This window comes from Hyla sarda, unplaced genomic scaffold (genome assembly GCF_029499605.1).
Source record: "Hyla sarda isolate aHylSar1 unplaced genomic scaffold, aHylSar1.hap1 scaffold_445, whole genome shotgun sequence".
Lineage (NCBI taxonomy): Eukaryota > Metazoa > Chordata > Amphibia > Anura > Hylidae > Hyla > Hyla sarda.
The window spans coordinates 143,611-161,882 of NW_026610458.1; the positions used below are offsets into that span (position 1 = coordinate 143,611).

Consider the following 18,272-nt stretch of genomic DNA (forward strand, 5'->3'; position numbering starts at 1 on the left):
CATAGATCTCAAAGTCTGTGCACAGAATTTAGCAAGGGCCTCGCACCTTCTGATGCATCAGGTAGGTGCACAATAGCATAGCCTAACCCTCTGTACTTTGGTCTATATTGATGCGGGACATAGACAGCCAGCTGATGACCAATCCATTAGTGCAATGGATGGCTGGAAGCATTTGTCTTTGCCTTTGCAATACCACAGAAGCAATGCATGGTCAATGTACAGCAATGACACACCTGTGTGAACAGCCAGGAGACCCCCCCCCCCATGTTATGTTACATAGTTACATAGTTAGTACGGTCGAAAAAAGACATATGTCCATCAAGTTCAACCAGGGAATTAAGGGGTAGGGGTGTGGCGCGATATTGGGGAAGGGATGAGATTTTATATTTCTTCATAAGCATTAATCTTATTTTGTCAATTAGGAACATTCAGCACCCACCCGCTATCAAGGCAGCTGCCTATCATGTCATGCCCTACCTGCACAGGTGTGCTGGCTACTCAAATGATCCAATTAAGGAGGCCATTTAGTCAGCAGCAGCAGAAGTCCTGTGCCTGGACGCTCCAACAGGGGCCAGACACAAGCAGAAGCAGAAGCAGCAGAAGCAGCAGCAGCACCACCTTTTGTTTTTTGGCTGCAGCAGCAGCAAGGCCCACAGGGCTGGCTAGCTGGCTAGCCAGCAAGCAGGTAGCAATGAAAGTAGGAATCTTTCTTTTTAACCCTGTAAGGGGGTGGTGCACTGTACCCGAAGATACTGCCATATCGGGTCAATGCATAGGGCGACGGAAGCAAGCTTCGAAATCGGCCCCCGTTCTCAAAAATCCATTTAATATATGGTCCCCAGATAGGGGACGTATCAGATATTAAACTGATAAGAACAGATTTTTTTTTTTTTTTATCTAAAGCCGAGGAACGTGCTTTCGATTCACCCAAAGTGCAAGAAAAAGTGCAAACGTGTTACACTAAAAAAAACGTGCACAAAGGATGCGGTCTATCGCAAGCCCTTCTCCGATAGGAGAGAGGCCCCCCAACAAACCTTACCCTTCGCCTCCGGACCAAAAGGTACCTGCGAGGTTCCAGGTTCGATGTCCCTTTTCGCCGAAGCTACTAGGGGACCACAAATGCTCCCGGCATCCCCCTTGGCGTTAGCCAAGGTATCTGCCCGCAGAGCCGATTACGGTAGGTACCCTGCCAAAGCAGGAGTACCCGGGGTGTTTGCAGGGAGGTGCGGAACCTAATGGCCACACACACCTCCCCTAGACCGCCAGGAGGGACACCCAGAAGGGCTACCGCATCCTGACAAATCCTGTGAACACACAACACGCAAAAAGTGACACAGTGAGACAAAAAATAAATAAATAAGTGAATGTGTGCAGATATACTGCCCGGACATCCGGCCGGATCTATAAAAATTTCTCTGATCCTAGCCAGAAGGCCGGGAATCAAGAGGTGAGTGCCACAAGGTGAAGAGATTATGGTGCCCGTGCTTCAACTCAGTGAGTCTATTCTCCCAGTGAGTTTCGGCACCTCGGGGTCACCACTCCCCGAGGCACAAAAGTACCTCGGCTCTAGACCCTCTCAGCCTCATGGCGAGACCCGAAGGGAACAGGTCACATCGGGGCAGCCGTCGAGCTGATTCCTCAGAACCAGCCCCGGAAAGCCCTGGTACACCTGCATCCTCCATGCAGCACCCATCCCCACCAGCATGAAAACTGATAAGAACAGATACTACACTTGATCTTAGCCAAAAGGCCGAGAAGCGATAACCGTGAAAGGGGCGGGCCCAACAAGGTCCCCTTCATGGGCACTATCACTGCTTGCTGTCAGGGAGGCTGCCAGACAATTTTCCATGCACACTCTGGGCTGGGGGGCAGTCAACCACCAGTACACACAGCAGAACCTAAACCCATACCATTATTGCTAAGCAGCAAGACAGGGGCCCATTGCACTCCCACGGGGCCTTTTTAAATGCAATCCATAACCCGGATTTGCCAGGAACCCTTCTTACTCCTCCTACTTGCATGTGACACTGGGCTTAGGATCTGCATAGGAAACACACACACAAGCACACACCTACCTTTGTTGCCTGCAGATGCCTCCTTGGCTGTCCCCAAACGGTATCAAACCAACACCCACGGGAAGCTGTAAGCATAGAGGACATGCCTGCACCCCATTGGACTTACCTGTGTGGGTTAAATCCGGGTTATTTGACAACCTATGGCGGTGATGGTTCTGCTCAGGCAGAGCAGTGCTGATGCTCCTCATAAAGCTGTCGCTGCTGTGAAGGTTCTAGGTGACATCACAATCCCTATGGTTACATACACAAGAAAGCTGGGTTGTTGTTGTTTACACTCTGCAAGGCCTGTGGAAGTGAGTGACATCATAGCACTGTAGTTCTGAGGGTTCTAGATGGATGCAACAATCTCCTGTTGCTTCTATGAAGGCCATAATAGACGACATCACCAAACAGCTCCATAGTCACATACACAGCAAAGGAGAGATGTTGTTTACACCTAGTGATGTCAGTGGTATTGAGTGACATCACAGCACAGTGCTAAGGCTCCTGGGCCTGGACACAGCAGCGGCTGCAATATCTCAACGGAGAATACGTTTATATATATGTGTGTGTGTGCGCGTATATATATATATATATATATATATATATATATATATATATATATTTCTCCGCCGAAATCACTTTTAAACCCATTTCCACCTTTTTTTCCCTTCTCTTCCTCTTACTTTTTTTTCACGTTTTTTTACGTTTTTCTCCTTTTCGCCTCTTTTCTGGGCGTATTATTCTTCTTTTTCTTCTTTTTTTTCGTCTAATGCATACCCCATCAGTGCAGCAATGCTTATTCAATACCGCCAGCAGATGGAGACACTGGGGGATAATTTTCTAAGGATTTATACTGATTTTTCCTGTCTGAATTTGTCGCACAGAAAGTTGCAGGCCAAATATGTGTGACATTTCTGCGACTTTAGCTTCTAGAGCATTTTTACAACATTATACATAGGTGCTGAATACATAAAAAGCGACTGTTCAGCGACAGACAAGTCGCATCGGCTGAAAGTAGGCCAGAATGTCAGTCCATGTTGGAGCAGGTTTAGATACAGTCTAAAGCATAGATCTCAAAGTCTGTGCACAGAATTTAGCAAGGGCCTCGCACCTTCTGATGCATCAGGTAGGTGCACTATAGCATAGCCTAACCCTCTGTACTTTGGTCTATATTGATGCGGGACATAGACAGCCAGCTGATGACCAATCCATTAGTGCAATGGATGGCTGGAAGCATTTGTCTTTGCCTTTGCAATACCACAGAAGCAATGCATGGTCAATGTACAGCAATGACACACCTGTGTGAACAGCCAGGAGACCCCCCCATGTTATGTTACATAGTTACATAGTTAGTACGGTCGAAAAAAGACATATGTCCATCAAGTTCAACCAGGGAATTAAGGGGTAGGGGTGTGGCGCGATATTGGGGAAGGGATGAGATTTTATATTTCTTCATAAGCATTAATCTTATTTTGTCAATTAGGAACATTCAGCACCCACCCGCTATCAAGGCAGCTGCCTATCATGTCATGCCCTACCTGCACAGGTGTGCTGGCTACTCAAATGATCCAATTAAGGAGGCCATTTAGTCAGCAGCAGCAGAAGTCCTGTGCCTGGACGCTCCAACAGCGGCCAGACACAAGCAGAAGCAGCAGAAGCAGCAGCAGCACCACCTTTTGTTTTTTGGCTGCAGCAGCAGCAGCAGCAGCAAGGCCCACAGGGCTGGCTAGCTGGCTAGCCAGCAAGCAGGTAGCAATGAAAGTAGGAATCTTTCTTTTTAACCCTGTAAGGGGGTGGTGCACTGTACCCGAAGATACTGCCATATCGGGTCAATGCATAGGGCGACGGAAGCAAGCTTCGAAATCGGCCCCCGTTCTCAAAAATCCATTTAATATATGGTCCCCAGATAGGGGACGTATCAGATATTAAACTGATAAGAACAGATTTTTTTTTATCTAAAGCCGAGGAACGTGCTTTCGATTCACCCAAAGTGCAAGAAAAAGTGCAAACGTGTTACACTAAAAAAACGTGCACAAAGGATGCGGTCTATCGCAAGCCCTTCTCCGATAGGAGAGAGGCCCCCCAACAAACCTTACCCTTCGCCTCCGGACCAAAAGGTACCTGCGAGGTTCCAGGTTCGATGTCCCTTTTCGCCGAAGCTACTAGGGGATCACAAATGCTCCCGGCATCCCCCTTGGCGTTAGCCAAGGTATCTGCCCGCAGAGCCGATTACGGTAGGTACCCTGCAAAAGCAGGAGTACCCGGGGTGTTTGCAGGGAGGTGCGGAACCTAATGGCCACACACACCTCCCCTAGACCGCCAGGAGGGACACCCAGAAGGGCTACCGCATCCTGACCAATCCTGTGAACACACAACACGCAAAAAGTGACACAGTGAGACAAAAAAGAAATAAATAAGTGAATGTGTGCAGATATACTGCCCGGACATCCGGCCGGATCTATAAAAATTTCTCTGATCCTAGCCAGAAGGCCGGGAATCAAGAGGTGAGTGCCACAAGGTGAAGAGATTATGGTGCCCGTGCTTCAACTCAGTGAGTCTATCCTCCCAGTGAGTTTCGGCACCTCGGGGTCACCACTCCCCGAGGCACAAAAGTACCTCGGCTCTAGACCCTCTCAGCCTCATGGCGAGACCCGGAGGGAACAGGTCACATCGGGGCAGCCGTCGAGCTGATTCCTCAGAACCAGCCCCGGAAAGCCCTGGTACACCTGCATCCTCCATGCAGCACCCATCCCCACCAGCCCCATACCGGCGTTACTGTCCACCGGCATGAAAAACTGATAAGAACAGATACTACACTTGATCTTAGCCAAAAGGCCGAGAAGCGATAACTGTGAAAGGGGCGGGCCCAACAAGGTCCCCTTCATGGGCACTATCACTGCTTGCTGTCAGGGAGGCTGCCAGACAATTTTCCATGCACACTCTGGGCTGGGGGGCAGTCAACCACCAGTACACACAGCAGAACCTAAACCCATACCATTATTGCTAAGCAGCAAGACAGGGGCCCATTGCACTCCCACGGGGCCTTTTTAAATGCAATCCATAACCCGGATTTGCCAGGAACCCTTCTTACTCCTCCTACTTGCATGTGACACTGGGCTTAGGATCTGCATAGGAAACACACACACAAGCACACACCTACCTTTGTTGCCTGCAGATGCCTCCTTGGCTGTCCCCAAACGGTATCAAACCAACACCCACGGGAAGCTGTAAGCATAGAGGACATGCCTGCACCCCATTGGACTTACCTGTGTGGGTTAAATCCGGGTTATTTGACAACCTATGGCGGTGATGGTTCTGCTCAGGCAGAGCAGTGCTGATGCTCCTCATAAAGCTGTCGCTGCTGTGAAGGTTCTAGGTGACATCACAATCCCTATGGTTACATACACAAGAAAGCTGGGTTGTTGTTGTTTACACTCTGCAAGGCCTGTGGAAGTGAGTGACATCATAGCACTGTAGTTCTGAGGGTTCTAGATGGATGCAACAATCTCCTGTTGCTTCTATGAAGGCCATAATAGACGACATCACCAAACAGCTCCATAGTCACATACACAGCAAAGGAGAGATGTTGTTTACACCTAGTGATGTCAGTGGTATTGAGTGACATCACAGCACAGTGCTAAGGCTCCTGGGCCTGGACACAGCAGCGGCTGCAATATCTCAACGGAGAATACGTTTATATATATGTGTGTGTGTGCGCGTATATATATATATATATATATATATATATATATATATATATATATATTTCTCCGCCGAAATCACTTTTAAACCCATTTCCACCTTTTTTTCCCTTCTCTTCCTCTTACTTTTTTTTCACGTTTTTTTACGTTTTTCTCCTTTTCGCCTCTTTTCTGGGCGTATTATTCTTCTTTTTCTTCTTTTTTTTCGTCTAATGCATACCCCATCAGTGCAGCAATGCTTATTCAATACCGCCAGCAGATGGAGACACTGGGGGATAATTTTCTAAGGATTTATACTGATTTTTCCTGTCTGAATTTGTCGCACAGAAAGTTGCAGGCCAAATATGTGTGACATTTCTGCGACTTTAGCTTCTAGAGCATTTTTACAACATTATACATAGGTGCTGAATACATAAAAAGCGACTGTTCAGCGACAGACAAGTCGCATCGGCTGAAAGTAGGCCAGAATGTCAGTCCATGTTGGAGCAGGTTTAGATACAGTCTAAAGCATAGATCTCAAAGTCTGTGCACAGAATTTAGCAAGGGCCTCGCACCTTCTGATGCATCAGGTAGGTGCACTATAGCATAGCCTAACCCTCTGTACTTTGGTCTATATTGATGCGGGACATAGACAGCCAGCTGATGACCAATCCATTAGTGCAATGGATGGCTGGAAGCATTTGTCTTTGCCTTTGCAATACCACAGAAGCAATGCATGGTCAATGTACAGCAATGACACACCTGTGTGAACAGCCAGGAGACCCCCCCATGTTATGTTACATAGTTACATAGTTAGTACGGTCGAAAAAAGACATATGTCCATCAAGTTCAACCAGGGAATTAAGGGGTAGGGGTGTGGCGCGATATTGGGGAAGGGATGAGATTTTATATTTCTTCATAAGCATTAATCTTATTTTGTCAATTAGGAACATTCAGCACCCACCCGCTATCAAGGCAGCTGCCTATCATGTCATGCCCTACCTGCACAGGTGTGCTGGCTACTCAAATGATCCAATTAAGGAGGCCATTTAGTCAGCAGCAGCAGAAGTCCTGTGCCTGGACGCTCCAACAGCGGCCAGACACAAGCAGAAGCAGCAGAAGCAGCAGCAGCACCACCTTTTGTTTTTTGGCTGCAGCAGCAGCAGCAGCAGCAAGGCCCACAGGGCTGGCTAGCTGGCTAGCCAGCAAGCAGGTAGCAATGAAAGTAGGAATCTTTCTTTTTAACCCTGTAAGGGGGTGGTGCACTGTACCCGAAGATACTGCCATATCGGGTCAATGCATAGGGCGACGGAAGCAAGCTTCGAAATCGGCCCCCGTTCTCAAAAATCCATTTAATATATGGTCCCCAGATAGGGGACGTATCAGATATTAAACTGATAAGAACAGATACTACACTTGATCTTAGCCAAAAGGCCGAGAAGCGATAACTGTGAAAGGGGCGGGCCCAACAAGGTCCCCTTCATGGGCACTATCACTGCTTGCTGTCAGGGAGGCTGCCAGACAATTTTCCATGCACACTCTGGGCTGGGGGGCAGTCAACCACCAGTACACACAGCAGAACCTAAACCCATACCATTATTGCTAAGCAGCAAGACAGGGGCCCATTGCACTCCCACGGGGCCTTTTTAAATGCAATCCATAACCCGGATTTGCCAGGAACCCTTCTTACTCCTCCTACTTGCATGTGACACTGGGCTTAGGATCTGCATAGGAAACACACACACAAGCACACACCTACCTTTGTTGCCTGCAGATGCCTCCTTGGCTGTCCCCAAACGGTATCAAACCAACACCCACGGGAAGCTGTAAGCATAGAGGACATGCCTGCACCCCATTGGACTTACCTGTGTGGGTTAAATCCGGGTTATTTGACAACCTATGGCGGTGATGGTTCTGCTCAGGCAGAGCAGTGCTGATGCTCCTCATAAAGCTGTCGCTGCTGTGAAGGTTCTAGGTGACATCACAATCCCTATGGTTACATACACAACAAAGCTGGGTTGTTGTTGTTTACACTCTGCAAGGCCTGTGGAAGTGAGTGACATCATAGCACTGTAGTTCTGAGGGTTCTAGATGGATGCAACAATCTCCTGTTGCTTCTATGAAGGCCATAATAGACGACATCACCAAACAGCTCCATAGTCACATACACAGCAAAGGAGAGATGTTGTTTACACCTAGTGATGTCAGTGGTATTGAGTGACATCACAGCACAGTGCTAAGGCTCCTGGGCCTGGACACAGCAGCGGCTGCAATATCTCAACGGAGAATACGTTTATATATATGTGTGTGTGTGCGCGTATATATATATATATATATATATATATATATATATATATATATATATTCTCCGCCGAAATCACTTTTAAACCCATTTCCACCTTTTTTTCCCTTCTCTTCCTCTTACTTTTTTTTCACGTTTTTTTACGTTTTTCTCCTTTTCGCCTCTTTTCTGGGCGTATTATTCTTCTTTTTCTTCTTTTTTTTCGTCTAATGCATACCCCATCAGTGCAGCAATGCTTATTCAATACCGCCAGCAGATGGAGACACTGGGGGATAATTTTCTAAGGATTTATACTGATTTTTCCTGTCTGAATTTGTCGCACAGAAAGTTGCAGGCCAAATATGTGTGACATTTCTGCGACTTTAGCTTCTAGAGCATTTTTACAACATTATACATAGGTGCTGAATACATAAAAAGCGACTGTTCAGCGACAGACAAGTCGCATCGGCTGAAAGTAGGCCAGAATGTCAGTCCATGTTGGAGCAGGTTTAGATACAGTCTAAAGCATAGATCTCAAAGTCTGTGCACAGAATTTAGCAAGGGCCTCGCACCTTCTGATGCATCAGGTAGGTGCACTATAGCATAGCCTAACCCTCTGTACTTTGGTCTATATTGATGCGGGACATAGACAGCCAGCTGATGACCAATCCATTAGTGCAATGGATGGCTGGAAGCATTTGTCTTTGCCTTTGCAATACCACAGAAGCAATGCATGGTCAATGTACAGCAATGACACACCTGTGTGAACAGCCAGGAGACCCCCCCATGTTATGTTACATAGTTACATAGTTAGTACGGTCGAAAAAAGACATATGTCCATCAAGTTCAACCAGGGAATTAAGGGGTAGGGGTGTGGCGCGATATTGGGGAAGGGATGAGATTTTATATTTCTTCATAAGCATTAATCTTATTTTGTCAATTAGGAACATTCAGCACCCACCCGCTATCAAGGCAGCTGCCTATCATGTCATGCCCTACCTGCACAGGTGTGCTGGCTACTCAAATGATCCAATTAAGGAGGCCATTTAGTCAGCAGCAGCAGAAGTCCTGTGCCTGGACGCTCCAACAGCGGCCAGACACAAGCAGAAGCAGCAGAAGCAGCAGCAGCACCACCTTTTGTTTTTTGGCTGCAGCAGCAGCAGCATCAGCAAGGCCCACAGGGCTGGCTAGCTGGCTAGCCAGCAAGCAGGTAGCAATGAAAGTAGGAATCTTTCTTTTTAACCCTGTAAGGGGGTGGTGCACTGTACCCGAAGATACTGCCATATCGGGTCAATGCATAGGGCGACGGAAGCAAGCTTCGAAATCGGCCCCCGTTCTCAAAAATCCATTTAATATATGGTCCCCAGATAGGGGACGTATCAGATATTAAACTGATAAGAACAGATACTACACTTGATCTTAGCCAAAAGGCCGAGAAGCGATAACCGTGAAAGGGGCGGGCCCAACAAGGTCCCCTTCATGGGCACTATCACTGCTTGCTGTCAGGGAGGCTGCCAGACAATTTTCCATGCACACTCTGGGCTGGGGGGCAGTCAACCACCAGTACACACAGCAGAACCTAAACCCATACCATTATTGCTAAGCAGCAAGACAGGGGCCCATTGCACTCCCACGGGGCCTTTTTAAATGCAATCCATAACCCGGATTTGCCAGGAACCCTTCTTACTCCTCCTACTTGCATGTGACACTGGGCTTAGGATCTGCATAGGAAACACACACACAAGCACACACCTACCTTTGTTGCCTGCAGATGCCTCCTTGGCTGTCCCCAAACGGTATCAAACCAACACCCACGGGAAGCTGTAAGCATAGAGGACATGCCTGCACCCCATTGGACTTACCTGTGTGGGTTAAATCCGGGTTATTTGACAACCTATGGCGGTGATGGTTCTGCTCAGGCAGAGCAGTGCTGATGCTCCTCATAAAGCTGTCGCTGCTGTGAAGGTTCTAGGTGACATCACAATCCCTATGGTTACATACACAACAAAGCTGGGTTGTTGTTGTTTACACTCTGCAAGGCCTGTGGAAGTGAGTGACATCATAGCACTGTAGTTCTGAGGGTTCTAGATGGATGCAACAATCTCCTGTTGCTTCTATGAAGGCCATAATAGACGACATCACCAAACAGCTCCATAGTCACATACACAGCAAAGGAGAGATGTTGTTTACACCTAGTGATGTCAGTGGTATTGAGTGACATCACAGCACAGTGCTAAGGCTCCTGGGCCTGGACACAGCAGCGGCTGCAATATCTCAACGGAGAATACGTTTATATATATGTGTGTGTGTGCGCGTATATATATATATATATATATATATATATATATATATATATATATATATATATTCTCCGCCGAAATCACTTTTAAACCCATTTCCACCTTTTTTTCCCTTCTCTTCCTCTTACTTTTTTTTCACGTTTTTTTACGTTTTTCTCCTTTTCGCCTCTTTTCTGGGCGTATTATTCTTCTTTTTCTTCTTTTTTTTCGTCTAATGCATACCCCATCAGTGCAGCAATGCTTATTCAATACCGCCAGCAGATGGAGACACTGGGGGATAATTTTCTAAGGATTTATACTGATTTTTCCTGTCTGAATTTGTCGCACAGAAAGTTGCAGGCCAAATATGTGTGACATTTCTGCGACTTTAGCTTCTAGAGCATTTTTACAACATTATACATAGGTGCTGAATACATAAAAAGCGACTGTTCAGCGACAGACAAGTCGCATCGGCTGAAAGTAGGCCAGAATGTCAGTCCATGTTGGAGCAGGTTTAGATACAGTCTAAAGCATAGATCTCAAAGTCTGTGCACAGAATTTAGCAAGGGCCTCGCACCTTCTGATGCATCAGGTAGGTGCACAATAGCATAGCCTAACCCTCTGTACTTTGGTCTATATTGATGCGGGACATAGACAGCCAGCTGATGACCAATCCATTAGTGCAATGGATGGCTGGAAGCATTTGTCTTTGCCTTTGCAATACCACAGAAGCAATGCATGGTCAATGTACAGCAATGACACACCTGTGTGAACAGCCAGGAGACCCCCCCATGTTATGTTACATAGTTACATAGTTAGTACGGTCGAAAAAAGACATATGTCCATCACGTTCAACCAGGGAATTAAGGGGTAGGGGTGTGGCGCGATATTGGGGAAGGGATGAGATTTTATATTTCTTCATAAGCATTAATCTTATTTTGTCAATTAGGAACATTCAGCACCCACCCGCTATCAAGGCAGCTGCCTATCATGTCATGCCCTACCTGCACAGGTGTGCTGGCTACTCAAATGATCCAATTAAGGAGGCCATTTAGTCAGCAGCAGCAGAAGTCCTGTGCCTGGACGCTCCAACAGGGGCCAGACACAAGCAGAAGCAGAAGCAGCAGAAGCAGCACCACCTTTTGTTTTTTGGCTGCAGCAGCAGCAAGGCCCACAGGGCTGGCTAGCTGGCTAGCCAGCAAGCAGGTAGCAATGAAAGTAGGAATCTTTCTTTTTAACCCTGTAAGGGGGTGGTGCACTGTACCCGAAGATACTGCCATATCGGGTCAATGCATAGGGCGACGGAAGCAAGCTTCGAAATCGGCCCCCGTTCTCAAAAATCCATTTAATATATGGTCCCCAGATAGGGGACGTATCAGATATTAAACTGATAAGAACAGATACTACACTTGATCTTAGCCAAAAGGCCGAGAAGCGATAACCGTGAAAGGGGCGGGCCCAACAAGGTCCCCTTCATGGGCACTATCACTGCTTGCTGTCAGGGAGGCTGCCAGACAATTTTCCATGCACACTCTGGGCTGGGGGGCAGTCAACCACCAGTACACACAGCAGAACCTAAACCCATACCATTATTGCTAAGCAGCAAGACAGGGGCCCATTGCACTCCCACGGGGCCTTTTTAAATGCAATCCATAACCCGGATTTGCCAGGAACCCTTCTTACTCCTCCTACTTGCATGTGACACTGGGCTTAGGATCTGCATAGGAAACACACACACAAGCACACACCTACCTTTGTTGCCTGCAGATGCCTCCTTGGCTGTCCCCAAACGGTATCAAACCAACACCCACGGGAAGCTGTAAGCATAGAGGACATGCCTGCACCCCATTGGACTTACCTGTGTGGGTTAAATCCGGGTTATTTGACAACCTATGGCGGTGATGGTTCTGCTCAGGCAGAGCAGTGCTGATGCTCCTCATAAAGCTGTCGCTGCTGTGAAGGTTCTAGGTGACATCACAAATCCCTATGGTTACATACACAACAAAGCTGGGTTGTTGTTGTTTACACTCTGCAAGGCCTGTGGAAGTGAGTGACATCATAGCACTGTAGTTCTGAGGGTTCAAGATGGATGCAACAATCTCCTGTTGCTTCTATGAAGGCCGTAATAGACGACATCACCAAACAGCTCCATAGTCACATACACAGCAAAGGAGAGATGTTGTTTACACCTAGTGATGTCAGTGGTATTGAGTGACATCACAGCACAGTGCTAAGGCTCCTGGGCCTGGACACAGCAGCGGCTGCAATATCTCAACGGAGAATACGTTTATATCTATGTGTGTGTGTGCGCATATATATATATATATATATATATATATATATATATATATATATATATTTCTCCGCCGAAATCACTTTTAAACCCATTTCCACCTTTTTTTCCCTTCTCTTCCTCTTACTTTTTTTTCACGTTTTTTTACGTTTTTCTCCTTTTCGCCTCTTTTCTGGGCGTATTATTCTTCTTTTTCTTCTTTTTTTTCGTCTAATGCATACCCCATCAGTGCAGCAATGCTTATTCAATACCGCCAGCAGATGGAGACACTGGGGGATAATTTTCTAAGGATTTATACTGATTTTTCCTGTCTGAATTTGTCGCACAGAAAGTTGCAGGCCAAATATGTGTGACATTTCTGCGACTTTAGCTTCTAGAGCATTTTTACAACATTATACATAGGTGCTGAATACATAAAAAGCGACTGTTCAGCGACAGACAAGTCGCATCGGCTGAAAGTAGGCCAGAATGTCAGTCCATGTTGGAGCAGGTTTAGATACAGTCTAAAGCATAGATCTCAAAGTCTGTGCACAGAATTTAGCAAGGGCCTCGCACCTTCTGATGCATCAGGTAGGTGCACAATAGCATAGCCTAACCCTCTGTACTTTGGTCTATATTGATGCGGGACATAGACAGCCAGCTGATGACCAATCCATTAGTGCAATGGATGGCTGGAAGCATTTGTCTTTGCCTTTGCAATACCACAGAAGCAATGCATGGTCAATGTACAGCAATGACACACCTGTGTGAACAGCCAGGAGACCCCCCCATGTTATGTTACATAGTTACATAGTTAGTACGGTCGAAAAAAGACATATGTCCATCACGTTCAACCAGGGAATTAAGGGGTAGGGGTGTGGCGCGATATTGGGGAAGGGATGAGATTTTATATTTCTTCATAAGCATTAATCTTATTTTGTCAATTAGGAACATTCAGCACCCACCCGCTATCAAGGCAGCTGCCTATCATGTCATGCCCTACCTGCACAGGTGTGCTGGCTACTCAAATGATCCAATTAAGGAGGCCATTTAGTCAGCAGCAGCAGAAGTCCTGTGCCTGGACGCTCCAACAGGGGCCAGACACAAGCAGAAGCAGAAGCAGCAGAAGCAGCACCACCTTTTGTTTTTTGGCTGCAGCAGCAGCAAGGCCCACAGGGCTGGCTAGCTGGCTAGCCAGCAAGCAGGTAGCAATGAAAGTAGGAATCTTTCTTTTTAACCCTGTAAGGGGGTGGTGCACTGTACCCGAAGATACTGCCATATCGGGTCAATGCATAGGGCGACGGAAGCAAGCTTCGAAATCGGCCCCCGTTCTCAAAAATCCATTTAATATATGGTCCCCAGATAGGGGACGTATCAGATATTAAACTGATAAGAACAGATACTACACTTGATCTTAGCCAAAAGGCCGAGAAGCGATAACCGTGAAAGGGGCGGGCCCAACAAGGTCCCCTTCATGGGCACTATCACTGCTTGCTGTCAGGGAGGCTGCCAGACAATTTTCCATGCACACTCTGGGCTGGGGGGCAGTCAACCACCAGTACACACAGCAGAACCTAAACCCATACCATTATTGCTAAGCAGCAAGACAGGGGCCCATTGCACTCCCACGGGGCCTTTTTAAATGCAATCCATAACCCGGATTTGCCAGGAACCCTTCTTACTCCTCCTACTTGCATGTGACACTGGGCTTAGGATCTGCATAGGAAACACACACACAAGCACACACCTACCTTTGTTGCCTGCAGATGCCTCCTTGGCTGTCCCCAAACGGTATCAAACCAACACCCACGGGAAGCTGTAAGCATAGAGGACATGCCTGCACCCCATTGGACTTACCTGTGTGGGTTAAATCCGGGTTATTTGACAACCTATGGCGGTGATGGTTCTGCTCAGGCAGAGCAGTGCTGATGCTCCTCATAAAGCTGTCGCTGCTGTGAAGGTTCTAGGTGACATCACAAATCCCTATGGTTACATACACAACAAAGCTGGGTTGTTGTTGTTTACACTCTGCAAGGCCTGTGGAAGTGAGTGACATCATAGCACTGTAATTCTGAGGGTTCAAGATGGATGCAACAATCTCCTGTTGCTTCTATGAAGGCCGTAATAGACGACATCACCAAACAGCTCCATAGTCACATACACAGCAAAGGAGAGATGTTGTTTACACCTAGTGATGTCAGTGGTATTGAGTGACATCACAGCACAGTGCTAAGGCTCCTGGGCCTGGACACAGCAGCGGCTGCAATATCTCAACGGAGAATACGTTTATATCTATGTGTGTGTGTGCGCATATATATATATATATATATATATATATATATATATATATATATATATATTTCTCCGCCGAAATCACTTTTAAACCCATTTCCACCTTTTTTTCCCTTCTCTTCCTCTTACTTTTTTTTCACGTTTTTTTACGTTTTTCTCCTTTTCGCCTCTTTTCTGGGCGTATTATTCTTCTTTTTCTTCTTTTTTTTCGTCTAATGCATACCCCATCAGTGCAGCAATGCTTATTCAATACCGCCAGCAGATGGAGACACTGGGGGATAATTTTCTAAGGATTTATACTGATTTTTCCTGTCTGAATTTGTCGCACAGAAAGTTGCAGGCCAAATATGTGTGACATTTCTGCGACTTTAGCTTCTAGAGCATTTTTACAACATTATACATAGGTGCTGAATACATAAAAAGCGACTGTTCAGCGACAGACAAGTCGCATCGGCTGAAAGTAGGCCAGAATGTCAGTCCATGTTGGAGCAGGTTTAGATACAGTCTAAAGCATAGATCTCAAAGTCTGTGCACAGAATTTAGCAAGGGCCTCGCACCTTCTGATGCATCAGGTAGGTGCACAATAGCATAGCCTAACCCTCTGTACTTTGGTCTATATTGATGCGGGACATAGACAGCCAGCTGATGACCAATCCATTAGTGCAATGGATGGCTGGAAGCATTTGTCTTTGCCTTTGCAATACCACAGAAGCAATGCATGGTCAATGTACAGCAATGACACACCTGTGTGAACAGCCAGGAGACCCCCCCCCCCATGTTATGTTACATAGTTACATAGTTAGTACGGTCGAAAAAAGACATATGTCCATCAAGTTCAACCAGGGAATTAAGGGGTAGGGGTGTGGCGCGATATTGGGGAAGGGATGAGATTTTATATTTCTTCATAAGCATTAATCTTATTTTGTCAATTAGGAACATTCAGCACCCACCCGCTATCAAGGCAGCTGCCTATCATGTCATGCCCTACCTGCACAGGTGTGCTGGCTACTCAAATGATCCAATTAAGGAGGCCATTTAGTCAGCAGCAGCAGAAGTCCTGTGCCTGGACGCTCCAACAGGGGCCAGACACAAGCAGAAGCAGAAGCAGCAGAAGCAGCAGCAGCACCACCTTTTGTTTTTTGGCTGCAGCAGCAGCAAGGCCCACAGGGCTGGCTAGCCAGCAAGCAGGTAGCAATGAAAGTAGGAATCTTTCTTTTTAACCCTGTAAGGGGGTGGTGCACTGTACCCGAAGATACTGCCATATCGGGTCAATGCATAGGGCGACGGAAGCAAGCTTCGAAATCGGCCCCCGTTCTCAAAAATCCATTTAATATATGGTCCCCAGATAGGGGACGTATCAGATATTAAACTGATAAGAACAGATACTACACTTGATCTTAGCCAAAAGGCCGAGAAGCGATAACCGTGAAAGGGGCGGGCCCAACAAGGTCCCCTTCATGGGCACTATCACTGCTTGCTGTCAGGGAGGCTGCCAGACAATTTTCCATGCACACTCTGGGCTGGGGGGCAGTCAACCACCAGTACACACAGCAGAACCTAAACCCATACCATTATTGCTAAGCAGCAAGACAGGGGCCCATTGCACTCCCACGGGGCCTTTTTAAATGCAATCCATAACCCGGATTTGCCAGGAACCCTTCTTACTCCTCCTACTTGCATGTGACACTGGGCTTAGGATCTGCATAGGAAACACACACACAAGCACACACCTACCTTTGTTGCCTGCAGATGCCTCCTTGGCTGTCCCCAAACGGTATCAAACCAACACCCACGGGAAGCTGTAAGCATAGAGGACATGCCTGCACCCCATTGGACTTACCTGTGTGGGTTAAATCCGGGTTATTTGACAACCTATGGCGGTGATGGTTCTGCTCAGGCAGAGCAGTGCTGATGCTCCTCATAAAGCTGTCGCTGCTGTGAAGGTTCTAGGTGACATCACAAATCCCTTTGGTTACATACACAACAAAGCTGGGTTGTTGTTGTTTACACTCTGCAAGGCCTGTGGAAGTGAGTGACATCATAGCACTGTAGTTCTGAGGGTTCAAGATGGATGCAACAATCTCCTGTTGCTTCTATGAAGGCCGTAATAGACGACATCACCAAACAGCTCCATAGTCACATACACAGCAAAGGAGAGATGTTGTTTACACCTAGTGATGTCAGTGGTATTGAGTGACATCACAGCACAGTGCTAAGGCTCCTGGGCCTGGACACAGCAGCGGCTGCAATATCTCAACGGAGAATACGTTTATATCTATGTGTGTGTGTGCGCATATATATATATATATATATATATATATATATATATATATATTTCTCCGCCGAAATCACTTTTAAACCCATTTCCACCTTTTTTTCCCTTCTCTTCCTCTTACTTTTTTTTCACGTTTTTTTACGTTTTTCTCCTTTTCGCCTCTTTTCTGGGCGTATTATTCTTCTTTTTCTTCTTTTTTTTCGTCTAATGCATACCCCATCAGTGCAGCAATGCTTATTCAATACCGCCAGCAGATGGAGACACTGGGGGATAATTTTCTAAGGATTTATACTGATTTTTCCTGTCTGAATTTGTCGCACAGAAAGTTGCAGGCCAAATATGTGTGACATTTCTGCGACTTTAGCTTCTAGAGCATTTTTACAACATTATACATAGGTGCTGAATACATAAAAAGCGACTGTTCAGCGACAGACAAGTCGCATCGGCTGAAAGTAGGCCAGAATGTCAGTCCATGTTGGAGCAGGTTTAGATACAGTCTAAAGCATAGATCTCAAAGTCTGTGCACAGAATTTAGCAAGGGCCTCGCACCTTCTGATGCATCAGGTAGGTGCACAATAGCATAGCCTAACCCTCTGTACTTTGGTCTATATTGATGCGGGACATAGACAGCCAGCTGATGACCAATCCATTAGTGCAATGGATGGCTGGAAGCATTTGTCTTTGCCTTTGCAATACCACAGAAGCAATGCATGGTCAATGTACAGCAATGACACACCTGTGTGAACAGCCAGGAGACCCCCCCCCCCCATGTTATGTTACATAGTTACATAGTTAGTACGGTCGAAAAAAGACATATGTCCATCAAGTTCAACCAGGGAATTAAGGGGTAGGGGTGTGGCGCGATATTGGGGAAGGGATGAGATTTTATATTTCTTCATAAGCATTAATCTTATTTTGTCAATTAGGAACATTCAGCACCCACCCGCTATCAAGGCAGCTGCCTATCATGTCATGCCCTACCTGCACAGGTGTGCTGGCTACTCAAATGATCCAATTAAGGAGGCCATTTAGTCAGCAGCAGCAGAAGTCCTGTGCCTGGACGCTCCAACAGGGGCCAGACACAAGCAGAAGCAGAAGCAGCAGAAGCAGCAGCAGCACCACCTTTTGTTTTTTGG

At 46.7% G+C, this 18,272-nt stretch overlaps 7 non-coding genes and 2 pseudogenes across 7 annotated transcripts; all 9 read right to left on the minus strand.

Annotated features, from left to right (window-relative positions):
- Positions 1-727: 727 nt before the first annotated feature.
- Positions 728-908, minus strand: LOC130334834 (U2 spliceosomal RNA; annotated as a pseudogene).
- A 694-nt stretch (positions 909-1,602) lies between these two features.
- LOC130334838 (U2 spliceosomal RNA) lies at positions 1,603-1,762 on the minus strand (annotated as a pseudogene).
- A 2,086-nt stretch (positions 1,763-3,848) lies between these two features.
- On the minus strand, positions 3,849-4,030 carry LOC130334832 (U2 spliceosomal RNA). The gene has a single exon (XR_008876572.1). It is a non-coding gene; the product is annotated as a U2 spliceosomal RNA (small nuclear RNA).
- A 686-nt stretch (positions 4,031-4,716) lies between these two features.
- On the minus strand, positions 4,717-4,904 carry LOC130334842 (U2 spliceosomal RNA). The gene has a single exon (XR_008876574.1). It is a non-coding gene; the product is annotated as a U2 spliceosomal RNA (small nuclear RNA).
- A 2,088-nt stretch (positions 4,905-6,992) lies between these two features.
- LOC130334892 (U2 spliceosomal RNA) lies at positions 6,993-7,183 on the minus strand. Its single transcript, XR_008876616.1, has one exon. It is a non-coding gene; the product is annotated as a U2 spliceosomal RNA (small nuclear RNA).
- A 2,087-nt stretch (positions 7,184-9,270) lies between these two features.
- On the minus strand, positions 9,271-9,461 carry LOC130334894 (U2 spliceosomal RNA). Its single transcript, XR_008876617.1, has one exon. It is a non-coding gene; the product is annotated as a U2 spliceosomal RNA (small nuclear RNA).
- A 2,084-nt stretch (positions 9,462-11,545) lies between these two features.
- LOC130334775 (U2 spliceosomal RNA) lies at positions 11,546-11,736 on the minus strand. The gene has a single exon (XR_008876521.1). It is a non-coding gene; the product is annotated as a U2 spliceosomal RNA (small nuclear RNA).
- Positions 11,737-13,816: 2,080 nt separating this feature from the next.
- On the minus strand, positions 13,817-14,007 carry LOC130334776 (U2 spliceosomal RNA). The gene has a single exon (XR_008876522.1). It is a non-coding gene; the product is annotated as a U2 spliceosomal RNA (small nuclear RNA).
- A 2,084-nt stretch (positions 14,008-16,091) lies between these two features.
- On the minus strand, positions 16,092-16,282 carry LOC130334777 (U2 spliceosomal RNA). The gene has a single exon (XR_008876523.1). It is a non-coding gene; the product is annotated as a U2 spliceosomal RNA (small nuclear RNA).
- Between the last annotated feature and the right edge of the window lie 1,990 nt (positions 16,283-18,272).